At 42.2% G+C, this 13,708-nt stretch overlaps 1 pseudogene; it reads right to left on the bottom strand.

The window, feature by feature from the left end:
- Positions 1 to 2,765: 2,765 nt before the first annotated feature.
- Positions 2,766 to 11,904, bottom strand: LOC105463876 (NACHT, LRR and PYD domains-containing protein 2 pseudogene; annotated as a pseudogene).
- Positions 11,905 to 13,708: the final 1,804 nt, after the last annotated feature.

Here is a 13,708-nt window from a genome sequence, read left to right as displayed (position 1 = left end):
AAAAAAAACAAAACAAAAAAAAAAACTCTTTTAAGTCTCTTATTACCCAACTTTAGCCACACTAAGTGGCCAATATTTCTGTCTTTTGAATATTACCTAAGGTAATGTCCAAGGTGCTCAGAGAAAGACAATTTCAAGACAGTTCATGGGGGGAAAGAGAAACAACAAACGGTAAAAGTCACACATCTGTGACCAGAAAGGACTCATTCCCGAAGCCAGGATTGAACCTGGGCCACCACTGTAAAATGACAAAGCCCCAGCTTCTGAGCCACAACCCTGGGCATTTTCCACTGTCCCTCAGAGAAGGAGTCTAGAGTAGTTCATTATAAGCTTGTAAAGGCTTCCAACTACTGAAGACAATTTTTAGAGCTAACTATGACATGAACCCCAGAATTCTTCTTCTGGATGGCAGAGACTAAGAGAAAGTACTGCCACATGGTTACAAGGTCAACCTCCTGGGAACACAAAACAAGATGGAGACCTCATCCAGGTATTTTTGTTTCAGTGACCTGCAGCAAAGTTTGTTACTGACTAGCTTGCTGGGTCATATTGAGCAGTGAGCTTATGGGGTCCTAAGACCATATTCTTTCCTAAGGTACTCCTCTTTGTGACAGAACAACACAGAAAGACAAATTTATAGCACAAAATATACCAAATTTGCTGCAGCTTAAGACTAGCCTCAGAATTTCTTTTCACATTAATCAAAATTTTACAGACGAGATGAAACAGTAATTTTTACCATTCATTCAACCAGTTTGCACAGAGACAGGGAGAGGCCAGAAGTCCAACTGGTAAGAAATTCTTATCTCTTTGCCAGCATGTCAGGTTTCTGGGTTGTCCTTCCTTGAGCACCCCTAATCATCCTGCTTGACACTATGCCAACAAACACATTGCCATGTATTAAGAACATTCACAAGTACTAAAATTTTGGAGAAATTAAGCACAGAGAGAGAAATATGACTCAAATTCTCTTTGTGAAAATATACTCAATACACTTAAAGTATCAGGGAGCCTAGTATCTAACGAGTTACTTTAAGGTTAAAAAGCTGACGTGCTCCAATTCCTGCAGGCATGACAAAGGTAGCCTAGGAATTCCAGATAAATGGAAGGAATGGCGACTTGCTAGAAATGCATAAGAAATAAAATAACTATTCACAGAACCAAACAGAAGACTTCCACTAGAAATAAAAAACAAAACAAAACAAAAAATCCATTGTTTTATATATATATGGATACACAAGCAAAACCCAGAGGAGAATAAGCAGCAAACAAATAAAAGTTAGAAGCAAAAACAAATAAACAGGAAACCAATCCTAATTTTTTTTTTTTTTACTCAATCTACCCTGGGGCTTACACTGTTACCCAAGGATCCTCAAACCCACATAATGAGTATTTTATTCCTGATACACAATTCAATATTCTTTTTTTTTTTTTTTTTTTTTTTTTGAGACGGAGTCTCGCTCTGTCGCCCAGGCTGGAGTGCAGTGGCCGGATCTCAGCTCACTGCAAGCTCCGCCTCCCGGGTTTACACCATTCTCCTGCTTCAGCCTCCCGAGTAGCTGGGACTACAGGCGCCCGCCACCTCGCCCGGCTAGTTTTTTGTATTTTTAGTAGAGACGGGGTTTCACCATGTTAGCCAGGATGGTCTCGATCTCCTGACCTTGTGATCCGCCCGTCTCGGCCTCCCAAAGTGCTGGGATTACAGGCTTGAGCCACCGCGCCCGGCCTACAATTCAATATTCTTAAGTCAACCAATATCACCATACATCCTGTGAAATCAAGAAATTCACTCTAGGCATGTGACCAATAAGTACTCCAGGGTTATCAATATCTGTGCAAAACAGTGAACATAGGCTGGGCGCATTGGCTCACGCCTGTAATCCCAGCACTTTGGCAGGCAGATCACGAGGTCAGGAGATTGAGACCATCCTGGCTAACATGGTGAAACCCCATCTCTACTAAAAATACAAAAAAAATAGCCAGACATGGTGGCGTGTGCCTGTAGTCCCAGTTGCTGGGGAGGCTGAGCCAGGAGAATGGTGTGAACCTGGGAAGCAGAGTTTGCAGTGAGCTGAGATTGCTTCACTGCACTCCAGCATGGGTGACAGAGCAAGACTCCATCTCAAAAACAAAACAAAACAAAAACAAAACAAAACAACAACAAAAAAGCAGTGAACACAGTGTGAAAGAATACAAGTATGTATGTGATATTTGACTCCACATTATATCAGGCTTTATGCTTAACTATATTAAAAAACTGCTGATACATTTCTTTACAATATTTTTATTTGACTTTAATCAAGACTAAAAGCTACAACTATGAAAATGTTAATTAGCCAAATTTCTCCAACTATATCAGATTTTAAGAATATTTTATTATCTAAACTTTTTTCACATCTTTCTCTCTTACTGGTTCCTTACTACATTGTTTCATAAATAACCTTTTCAAATCTGTAATTTGAACAAACTTTTAGATAATTTCTGAATTAGAAAAAATATTCTTTTTCTCACTAATAACACAACTCTTTATGGCACGTTTTGCATACAGAATTATGTGTTAACTAGAATTCTTTTTTTTCTTATTATTATACTTTAAGTTCTAAGGTACATGTGCATAACGTGCAGGTTTGTTACATATGTATACATGTGCCATGTTGCTGTGCTGCAACCATCAACTCGTCAGCACCCATCAACTCGTCATTTACATCAGGTATAACTCCCAATGCAATCCCTCCCCCTCCCCCCTCCCCATGATAGGCCCCGGTGTCTGATGTTCCCCTTCCCAAGTCCAAGTGATCTCATTGTTCAGTTCCCACCTATGAGTGAGAACATGCGGTGTTTGATTTTCTGTTCTTGTGATAGTTTGCTGAGAATGATGGTTTCCAGCTTCATCCATGTCCCTACAAAGGACACAAACTCATCCTTCTTTATGGCTGCATAGTATTCCATGGTGTATATGTGCCACATTTTCTTAATCCAGTCTGTCACTGATGGACATTGGGGTTGATTCCAAGTCTTTGCTATTGTGAATAGTGCTGCAATAAACATACGTGTGCATGTGTCTTTATAGCAGCATGATTTGTAATCCTTTGGGTATATACCCAGAAATGGGATGGCTGGGTCATATGGTACTTGTAGTTCTAGATCCTTGAGGAATCGCCATACTGTTTTCCATAATGGTTGAACTAGTTTACAATCCCACCAACAGTGTAAAAGTGTTCCTATTTCTCCACATCCTCTCCAGCACCTGTTGTTTCCTGACTTTTTGATGATTGCCATTCTAACTGGTGTGAGATGGTATCTTATCATTAGTAACCTAAAACTTTAGTGAAACCCTAAAAAGCAATAAATCCTGAAGTATTAGATATGAGCATTTATATATAAGAACAATTTTACAATTTTAGAAGCATTGTTCCTCATGTCAGAGCCCTTTCTTAATTGGAAATTATCCAGATAATAAATGAGCATCAAAAATAATTTTAAGATTTTGATTTACAGAAAAAGCTTACCTAAAACTTTTATCCCATTCACCATACTCAATTATTTTAATTTGAACAGTTTATCTAGATTATTTCTGTAAACTGAGATATTAGACACTATCATTTAAAGTTACTTTCTTGTTAACCATGTTATGAATAGCCAATGAACATCAGATGCTCACCTAAACCTAACTAAGAGCCTCAAAGTTAAATTCATAGGCATTTTTGCCAATAACTCAGAAGATTTAGCTAAAAACATTAAATTACTCTCATTTGTCAAAAAAAAAAATGAAGGCATGCAAACCAAGATCATTTTGTTTTGGCTAGATTTATAGTTTTATAAACTTTTATGCTAAACCCTAACACCTCAAAATATCTGGCAAAGACCAATATAAAATACAGAAAAAAATTTATGCTGTCATTTCTGAAGGCATTTCTATTTTAATTTAACCAATAATGATCAATAATTTTAAAACCAGTTCATTTAGTAAAGTTATACTTAAGTCACATGAACTTGAAAATTGCTTGGACTTATTTGATTTATGAGCTCTCTTTTACTTATAAACCAATTTGGTAGACACAATATATAACAATAAGTATACACACAAATAAACACATCTAGACATGTATACGCACACAGAAATGAAGATCTAATAGCTTTTACCTTGTAACTCTAGCCATGAGATAGTAAGACAAACTCACTGCTTTTACTTTGTTTGCCCCAATAGATAATCCAATAAAGGCTGTGAACCAAAGTTTTGGGTAAAGCAGTCTTCACGGCAGTTTCAATTTTAAAGGCCAAACCTCCTCAGACTCTAAAGAACACGGGGGCCAATCCTTTGCTTAGAAGAGCAGCACAAAAGCCTAGATACATGCAACTTCATCCCACTTTTCCACTCAACAGCAAACTCCAGATTCCAAACAATATTGGTGCCAAACAGCATCACCAAAGTTGCCATTGTGATCTGTGAGAGAAAATTTTAGAAAGGGCTTAGTACTGGACCTCAGAACCTCTACCTAGGGCATCCCCTTTGGAGAGGTGAAGGTCTGGAGTTGGATCCCCCAGGGGCATCCCCTTTTGGGGTCCAGTCTTAAAGTGTCAGAAATCTCTGACCTTATGTGGGCACCGGTACCACATTTTTTGTTTTCCCTTCAGAGGCAATTACTTTCTATGAGCTTTCCTTTGGTTCCTGGGTATAATCTCTGACTTTTAGCATCCTTATACTTTGATAAGGCCATGCTTTCCCATGCTTCCTGTTTTACTACAGTGATAGCCATGAACTGTAATGATAGGAACTGGAGGCTGAGTGGGTTTCTTTTTTTTTTCTTAGCTATTGGGGGAACCATCCCCCAATATTTCAACATAGGTTCTTTCTGTTTTCAGTAAGTGTCAGCCAGCTGAGAAATAAAGAGAGACAGTACAAAGAGGAATTTTACAGCTGGGCTGCTGGGGATGACATCACATATCAGTAGGACCATGATGCCCACCTGAGTCTCAGACCAGCAGGTTTTTATTAAGGGTTTCAAAAGGGGAAGGCTTGTAAGAACAGGGAGTAGGTACAAAGATCACATGCTTCAAAGGGAAAAAAACAGAACCACTAAGGGTTTAACAAAGATCACATGCTTCTTATGGAACAGGACAAAGGTCAAAAGCAGAACCACTGATAAGGGTCTATGTTCTGTGGTACACGTATTGTCTTGATAAACATCTAAAACAACAGAAAACAAGGTTCAAGAGCAGAGAACTGGTCTGACCACAAATTTACCAGGGCAGAGTTTTTCCCCACCCTAGTAAGCCTGAGGGCTCTGCAGGAAACCAGGGTGTATCTTAGCCCTTATCTCAATTGAACAAGACAGACATTCCCAGGGCGGCCGTTTATAGATCTCCCCCCAGGAATGCATTCCTTTCCCAGGGTATTAATATTAATATTCCTTGCTAGGAAAAGAATTTAGTGATATCTTTCCTACTTGAACATTCATTTATAGGCTCTCTGCAAGAAGAAAAATATGGCTCTTTTTGCCTGACCCCGCAGGCAGTCAGACCTTATGGTTGTCTTTCCCCGTTCCATAAAAATCGCTGTTATTCTGTTCTTTTTCAAGGTGCGCTGATTTCATATTGTTCAAACACACATGTTTTACAGTCAATTTGTACAGTTAACACAATTATCACTGTGGTCCTGACGTGATGCACATCCTCAGCTTACGAAGATAACAGGATTAAGACATTAAAGTAAAGACAGGCATAAGAAATTATAGAAGTATTATTTGAGAACGGATAAATGTCCATATTAAGATGAAATCTTTACAATTTATGTTCCTCCACCACGGCTCCAGTCGGTCCCTCCATTCGGGGTCCCTGACTTCCCGCAACACTTAGTCAAGTAGAGGAAGAGAAGAATTCAGCATAACAAACGAGGATTTAAATGACCTGAAATGGATGCAGGTTCACCCGGAGGAGCTGTGCCACATGTAGAGATCAGGAACCACAAACAGAAAAGATAGAAAAGAGTCCTTCCCCTTTCTGGGCAGAGCAACTTCTCCATTCACTCCTCAGCCTTCAGGCAACACAGGAACGTGGCCCTGGTCAGAAACCTGCAGTTACATCTGTGTTTAGGTGCTGCCCACCAAGGGTCCTGAGTTGGAAAGGAAAAGAGAGACAGAGATCCCCCTGTATGGAGGAGAAAGTAAAAGGAGAAAAATGAATCCCAAACTTTGGGCTTACTGCCTGGCTGGCTCACCAAAATATGTTACCTGTGGAGGGTGTCCAGGTTCTTGGTGCTTTGAACAAAGAATTGGACAAAATGCACAAACAAAACTAGGAAAAAATGAAGAAACAGAAGAAGAAATTTATTGAAAACCAAAGAACACTTTACAGGATGGGAGTGGCCTGAGCAAGCAGCTCAAGGACCCAATTACAGAATTTTCTGGGGTTTAAATATCCCCTAGAGGTTTCCCATTTGTTACTTGGTATACACCCTACGTAAATGAAGAGGCTGCAGTGAAGTTTCAAAGTTATTTGCTTGGTGTACACCCTATACAAACTAAGAGGATAAAGTGAGGTTATAAAGTTGTATACTTGATGTAGACCCAATGCAAATGAAGCGGATGTTTTCTGCCATAGCTGAAGTAGAGCTACAAAGTTATTTACTTGGTCTTAGAAAGTTGGGGTTTTTCCATCTGATTTAGTTCTGGGAAGTCCTTAGGTTCCCTGTCTCCAGCCCCTATTCTCCTGCCTCAATAGGAGAGCTGCTTCAGGTCTTGGCAACCTTCACTCAGGATCCCTCTGTGGTTACCAGACATCAATCAAAGACAATGACAGAGGCAAACCTCCATTATTTTAAGAAGTTTATTTGCCAAAGTTAAGTATGTATGCCTGGAACACTGGTGTATGCCTGTCTTCCAAGATGATTATGAGGGCTTCAAATTTAAAGGAGAAAGGGTGCAATATTTGAGAAACACACAATTTTCATGTGAAAAGGTAGGATGGGAAAATAGTCATTTATATATTTGTCTGGCTCAGTGAATCTGCCTTTTGACATAAGATAACATAGACAATAGAACAGAGAAAACAATCAGATATGTGTTTGTCTTAGGTGGGTAGAGGGATGACTTTTAGTTCTGTCCTATGTCCTCTATACCTGTGAAGATAAGTTATCAATTTACATTGCCATGGTGAACTTTAACAGAAATGCTTTACAGTAAAGATCTTGGGGCTCACAAAAAAATGTCCTTGTGGGCAAAATGTGAAGGAAGTATGTAGCTTTTCATCTTTGTATCCATCTCATCTAGGAACAAAAGTGGGAGGCATGTTTGCATGACCCAGTTCCCTGCTTGACGTTTTCCTTTGGCTTAGTGAGTTTGGGGCTTCAAAATTTATTTTCCTTTCACACTCCAAAGAAGTGCAAAGCAGCCTTCACAAGACTCAGAACCACTGATAAGATAGCTCAAAAAAGGGAAGTTTCACCAGCTCTAAGTGGATTACAACTCACATTTCCATCTGGTCATATTTTCTAGCACCTATGCTTCTCAGTGAGCACTCAAGTATGAAGGTCCAAACTCTCCATATGCCCCATAGATGAAAAAAGACAGGAAATCAAAAAGGATCAATGGAAGGGAAAATAATCAATAACAAATGAGTACCCCAAAAGGTCAAAAATTATACAAATGGGATTGGTTTTCTGACCGGAAATGGAATCTGGGTGTTGGCAATGAAAGTCTGGAATTCTTGCCAAAAGATGGAGTAGTTTTTTTTTTTTTTTTTTTTTTTTTTTTTTTTTTTTTGTGAATGCTCTCACCTTTATTTCTCTCAATATACCCATGATACATATATTTCATACATAACAAGGTTAAGGACATGCGCACATTCTAGGTAAAACAGAGGCAGAACCATGGTTAAAACATCTAGCCCGGCAATCAACTCATTATCCCTGAGAAGTGGGGGTGGGGGAGGGGAGGAGCCACAGGTGGTTCATCAACACCTGGAAAATCCATGACTTCATTGAGAATGAATGACTCTAGGTGGATTCAGATAATGAAGTAATGAGAAGGAAGCTTCCCCCTCCCCACCCCAGCAGGGATCATGTTTATCAGTATCAACAGGCAGTTGTGGGTTGTTTTCTTCTATTTCTTCCAGCAGCTTATCAAGTTCATCATTAAAGTCATCTATTTTCAACCTGAGTGTCTTCAGGGTGCAATTTGGATGTGTTAAGGTTTCAAACAGCAAAGATTCCACTAGACTCCAAGGGATTCTGGCTCAGTCCAGAGTGACGAGGCTCTGGTTGCAGCTGAGCACAGAGCAGAGGTCCTCACAACTGAATGGAGGGATAGAACACCACCACAATCACAGACATCTCAAGTTACACAGTGGTTTCTTCAAAGCCTCACATAGGAGCTTCACTCCAGTAACTCCTATGTGATTCAGTCCCAGATCCAAGCACGTTAGGCTTGATTTTTCTTGGAGAACCACTGCGAGATAACAGCAGCTATTGCAGTTATATTGCAGTTCCACAGCACCAGGGTCTGGAGTTTACACTCGGGGTAACTCAAGCCCTTACACAGAAATGTCACCCCTGTATCCCCAAGGGGGGGTTCTTGGCCAAGAACAGGTGTGTCAGCTCCTGGCTGACAACCAAAACAGCAGCAAAGTTCTTGCAATTGGCTTCTGTAAAGTGACAGTTTTCCAACAACAGCCTCTGCAGGAAGCATTTTGGGTGTCTCAAAGTTGTGTACAGCAACTTGGCACCCTCATCCAAGAGCTCATTGTGGGAGAGGTTTACACATGTCAGGAACTGGTTGACTTCAAGGGCCAAGGAGCGTTCAGCCCATTGCTTAGTGGTGGCAGAACAAGACACCAACCGGAGATATTGCAGGTTACATTTTGAGTGTCTGAAGACCTCACACAATGCAGGAAGCACATCATTCTGGTCATTGCCTTGAAGGGCCAGATATGTTACAGTTTTGTGACCTCAAAGAGCTAGGAAGAGGTTCCGATAAGCATCAGCTGGGGAAATGTTTTTGAACACCACTCTCCAGAGACGACAGGTGTCAGATGCTATTTGTTCACACAGGTTTCTTACTAGTGAGGCACTAAGAAAGCTATTATTGATTTCTACAACGATCAGATCCTTATTTGAGCCAAATATGGAACAAAGGTCGGTCCAGAAAGGAAGCATGTGTTGATCATCCTGGGATCTCTCAACTTCAGCATCTGATTCAGACACAGTGACATTCTCCGAGAGCTTTGCCTTTATTACCTGCAGTGGCATTTTCTGCAAGTTTCGACAATGCTTGAGGCAGAATGAAAACAGCATAATGTCTACTGCATTTAAGTGCAGGGATATTTCTTTGAACGGCGCCGTCAACCCCTTCACCAGCTCCTCCTCCTGAGACTCGTACAGACAGCACAACAGCTCCTTCAGGTTCGTCATTGCTGAGTGTTCATCCTTTTCACAATTTATGTCTCATCACAGTAATTCCTGTTTGATCTCCGGTGACATCAGGCAGCCAAAAGTGGTCTCCAAATCCTTGGCTCTCTTCTCGTTGGCGAAGCCGAATAAGAAGTGTCCTGCTTGGATCAGGTCGGGGTTCTTGAGTCTTTCTTCTCTGGAAAGCAGCTTCTGCACGTCCCCAATGTCTCAGGCGTGGCCGTCCTTGTCCTCCTCCTCCTCCTTCTCCAGGGTGCAGAACAGCGCAGTGAAAAACTGCTGGAAGCTGAGGTGGATGGAGGAGTCGCAGCCTTTAGAGACTCTGTCCTGGCGGAGGATGCCTCTGTCCAGGGACGGGCCGATGTCGGACTCCTGCATCCCGAGCCTTGCCAAGTCCTCTCCACGGAACACGGACATCTGCGCCCATTTGGCCTCAGCAGCCAGGAGGCTCAGCGCCCGCAGCGCGCCGCAGAGCTGTGTGCACTGCGGAACCGCGGCAAGGAAGTGCAGGAACAGCCCCGTGCGGGTGGGGCGAGTTGGGGGGGGTGGTCTTCCCCTCCTACCTCTGCAGCTTCAGACTCGTGCACATGATCCAGCACACCGTGGGCACCGAGACAGGCTGGAACAGGACCGCGTTTCTTCTCGTCAGCTCAAAGGCATGCATGGCTTGGTCCTCGTCTCTAAAGTGTCTCAGGAAATATGCCCTCCTGTCCTCCTCCAGGAACCCCTCCACCCTTACCAGGAGCCGGAGGTCTCTCATGGCTCCCAGGCCACGTGGTGACCAGCAGGGCGGCCTTGGATAACATCTTCCTCTTCAGCAACTTCCCCAGGAAGACCGGCACCGGCTTCTGCTTCTCCCAGTCCCCGCAGATGTCCTGGATCAGCGCCCCAGGTGGGACTCCCAGCTCATCAAAGCCTTCGACCACGAACAGGATTTTCTGTGCTTGGGCCAGGATGTTTGGAATGTCATCCTGCAATTCAGGCCAGTCCCTGAAGACCAGCTCTGCAAAACTGCATGGGCCCAGGCAGACGAGCTCCTTGCAGGTGAGGTAGAAAGCCTATCTGAATTTCTGGCTGAGGTTGTCCTCTGTCCAGTCCAGCATTAATTTCTTGGCCAGCGTGGTTTTCCCAAGGCCCGCAGGACCATGCAGCACACGTGTGTGGGCAGGGCGCAGGAAGCACCCTGGAGTTGCTGAACGGGATCAGCATCTTGTATCTCTGAGCCACAATATGGACCACTTTGCTGTCTCCAGGCCAGGTTTTCCACATTTCCCGGAACTTTGTTTTCAATATACTTCTGTACCTATCCTCTTTACCTGGCTTTTCTCCTTTCAATGCTTGTTTAGCTTCTCTCAGGCTGGTGTCATCTTCCTTTGTTTCTAAAAACTCTAGTGCTTCTGCTTCGAAACGTTCCGGCATTTCTTTCAGGTCTACAGGTTTTGGCTCTTCTTTCCGTGTTTTCCCTAATGATGCAGGTTTGATTTCAAAGCGGCTTCTCTGAGTTCATCCTTTACTTTCTCAGACAGATCTGCTTGGTGCATTTTTTCAAAGACCTGGATGGTCTCCATCTCCATCCAGTAGCTGTGGCAATGGCTAGTGAGGATTTCTTCCAGTTGCTTCCCATCAGCCTTGTCTACCTATGTCTGGGGGAATCTTTTGTAACTCATTTCCCAGGGATACGGTCCTGATCAGAGACTTGAACTTGCTCAACTCATCCTGGCTGAGCTGTTCCAGAAGAGCCTGCAGGTTGAAGTCCAGCTGCGCAGAAGACACCGTCTCGTCCCACTTGGGAACTCTGATGAGAATTAAGGGAGGAATGGAAAGGGATGGTGCCTCAGCATTCCTGTCTCAACCCAGTCCCCTCTATGCCATGAACAAGGATACTCTCACCATCTACCCTGCTTCTTCAAGAACAAATTCCCAGCCTGGGTAACATAGTGAGACCTCTGTCTCCACAAAAAATAAGTTAGCAGGGGGTGTTGGTGTGCGCCCACAGTCCCAGTCACCCAAGAGGCTGAGATGGGAGGATCGCTTGAGCCTGGGAGGTTGAAGCTTCAGTGAGCCTTGATTGTGCCACTGCACTCCCATCTGGGCAACAGGGCAAGACTTATCTCATTTTATCCTTATTTACTTATTTATTTTTGAGACAGTTTCACTCTGCTGTCCAGACTGGAGTGCAGTGGTGTGATCTCTGCTCACTGTAACCTCCGCCTCCCAGGTCCAAGCAATTCTCCCGCCTCAGCCTCCTGAGCATCTGGGACCATGGGCGCCCGCCACCACGCCTGGCTAATTTTTGTATTTTTAGTAGAGATAGGGTTTCACCACACTGGCCAGGCTGGTCTCAAATTCCTGACTTGAAGTGATCTGCCTGCCTTGACATCCCAAAGTGCTAGGATTACAGGCATGTGCCACCATGCTCAGCCTTTATAATTAACAGATAACATAATTGCACCAAAAAATAAAGAATAGCTCAGCAAATACACATGGCAGTGACAATGGACAAAAAGTTAACACCTGACTCTACACAGATTGGGTTACAAATAATATAGGTTTTTATTGTTTGTTTGTTTGTTTTAATACAGAGTCTCACTCTGTCGCCCAGGCTGGAGTGCTGTAGCACAATCTCAGCTCACTGCAACCTCTGCCTCCCGGGTTCAAGCGATTTTCCTGCCTCAGCCTCCCCAGTAGCTGGGATTACAGGTGCACGCCACAATGCCTGGCTAACTTTTATGTTTTTAATAGAGATGGGGTTTCACCATATTGGCCAGGCTGGTCTCAAACTCCTGACCTCAAGTGATCTGCCCGTTTGTTGTTGCTGCTGTTGTTGTTTTTAATCCTGCAGGACATCCAAAGCAGGTCTTTTGAGCATTTGACATATTTTAACTTGTTTCAGATCTTATTTCAAATGGAATGCGGCTTAGTTAATTCCCTGGATGTTAGCATTTCAAATACATTAAAAGACTTACATCTCCAAAGGAGTGCGGGGCATTTAAAGGGTATTGTCTGATAAACAGTCAATAAATCATCAATTCCATTCATTACCTCTGGTTTAGAAAATAATTTGTTGGATCTGTATTTTTGTAATCTCAGTAGTGTTATTCTCATTCTATAGTTTTTTCATTTGTTTACTTTATTCCAAATTTAAATGCATTTTCTTCTCTCTAAAAGAAGAAAATGTGTGCATTGTGGAATTCCAAAGGAAAAAAAAATCTGCCTAAGATATATATGGGAGCCAAAGGAGCAAGCAGAAAGGAATGAGTTCAGATCACAAGGATAGAAGGAGAAGGAGCAGTTGAAGGCAATAAGAAAAAAGTCTTGAAAATATTTTTAAATACTTTCAAATATCCTTTTACTTATGCCTTGAATGTAATTTTTTTTCTCTCAAGATTTCTTTTACAAGTTTTTAAGTGCCATTAGAAGTAACTCTCCTATTCAAACTATCTTTTTCCAGTTGTGCAAGTAAATAAATTGTTAATCATTTCAAAAGATCATAATTCTGGTCATTGTTGCTTATGACTATTCTGGGTTAGGTGAGTCCACTCTTCTAGATATTTACAAGGAGTTGTCCCATAAGTGTCATACATAAATCTAGCTGGTGTTTCTAATGGTGGTTGTTTTGTAAAAGACTGCTTGAATTTTGAAGCTTGATTTTTTTTATAATCTAGGAGCTTTTCAAAAGTGGCCAAAGTCAGGAATATGTGTGGGTAAAAAGTGTGCTGCTTATGAGTGTCACTCCTCTAGGTTTTACCCAAGTATCATAAATCACTTGCATATGTGTCTTGGACTGCCTCTAAGTGCCAAGTGACAGCAGAGTGCTCATATTATGGGGAGTTGTGGGTCAGTTCCTCATACCCATCTGGAGGAACAGAAGAGTCATCCCTTAAAAATGTTCTTCCAGTGGTAAGGTCCCTATGAGACTGTGTCACGTCATGGGTAATGACTCAGACACGTCTGCAAAGTCTCCAGTCACTTGGAGCACTCAAATGGATCAGAGTGAGCAAATCACCTCTTTTCTTTGGGAAAAGAGAACTCACCCTGTTTTCTTTGGGGCAAGAGAACTCACCATATTTCAATTAAGAACTAATAGGAATTAGTCACAAATAAAAAAACTAAGTCTAAATTTTTAAGCAATAGGAAACAGTTGCAATGTTAAAAGCATGCTGTGTGAAACAAAACCAACATTGCCTAAGTACCAATCCTTTGACCTCAGCCTCCTGCTGTGAGACAGAGGGAGAAAAAGGCAGTTCTCTGCAGATCTCCTTACCCAAATCTTTTGTTCAAAGACAAAGACAGAAGTTTTCACTC

Source organism: Macaca nemestrina, chromosome X (assembly GCF_043159975.1).
Source record: "Macaca nemestrina isolate mMacNem1 chromosome X, mMacNem.hap1, whole genome shotgun sequence".
NCBI classification, from domain to species: domain Eukaryota; kingdom Metazoa; phylum Chordata; class Mammalia; order Primates; family Cercopithecidae; genus Macaca; species Macaca nemestrina.
Note: the sequence above shows the minus strand (reverse complement) of the source record. Positions and strands in the feature narration are given on the sequence as shown.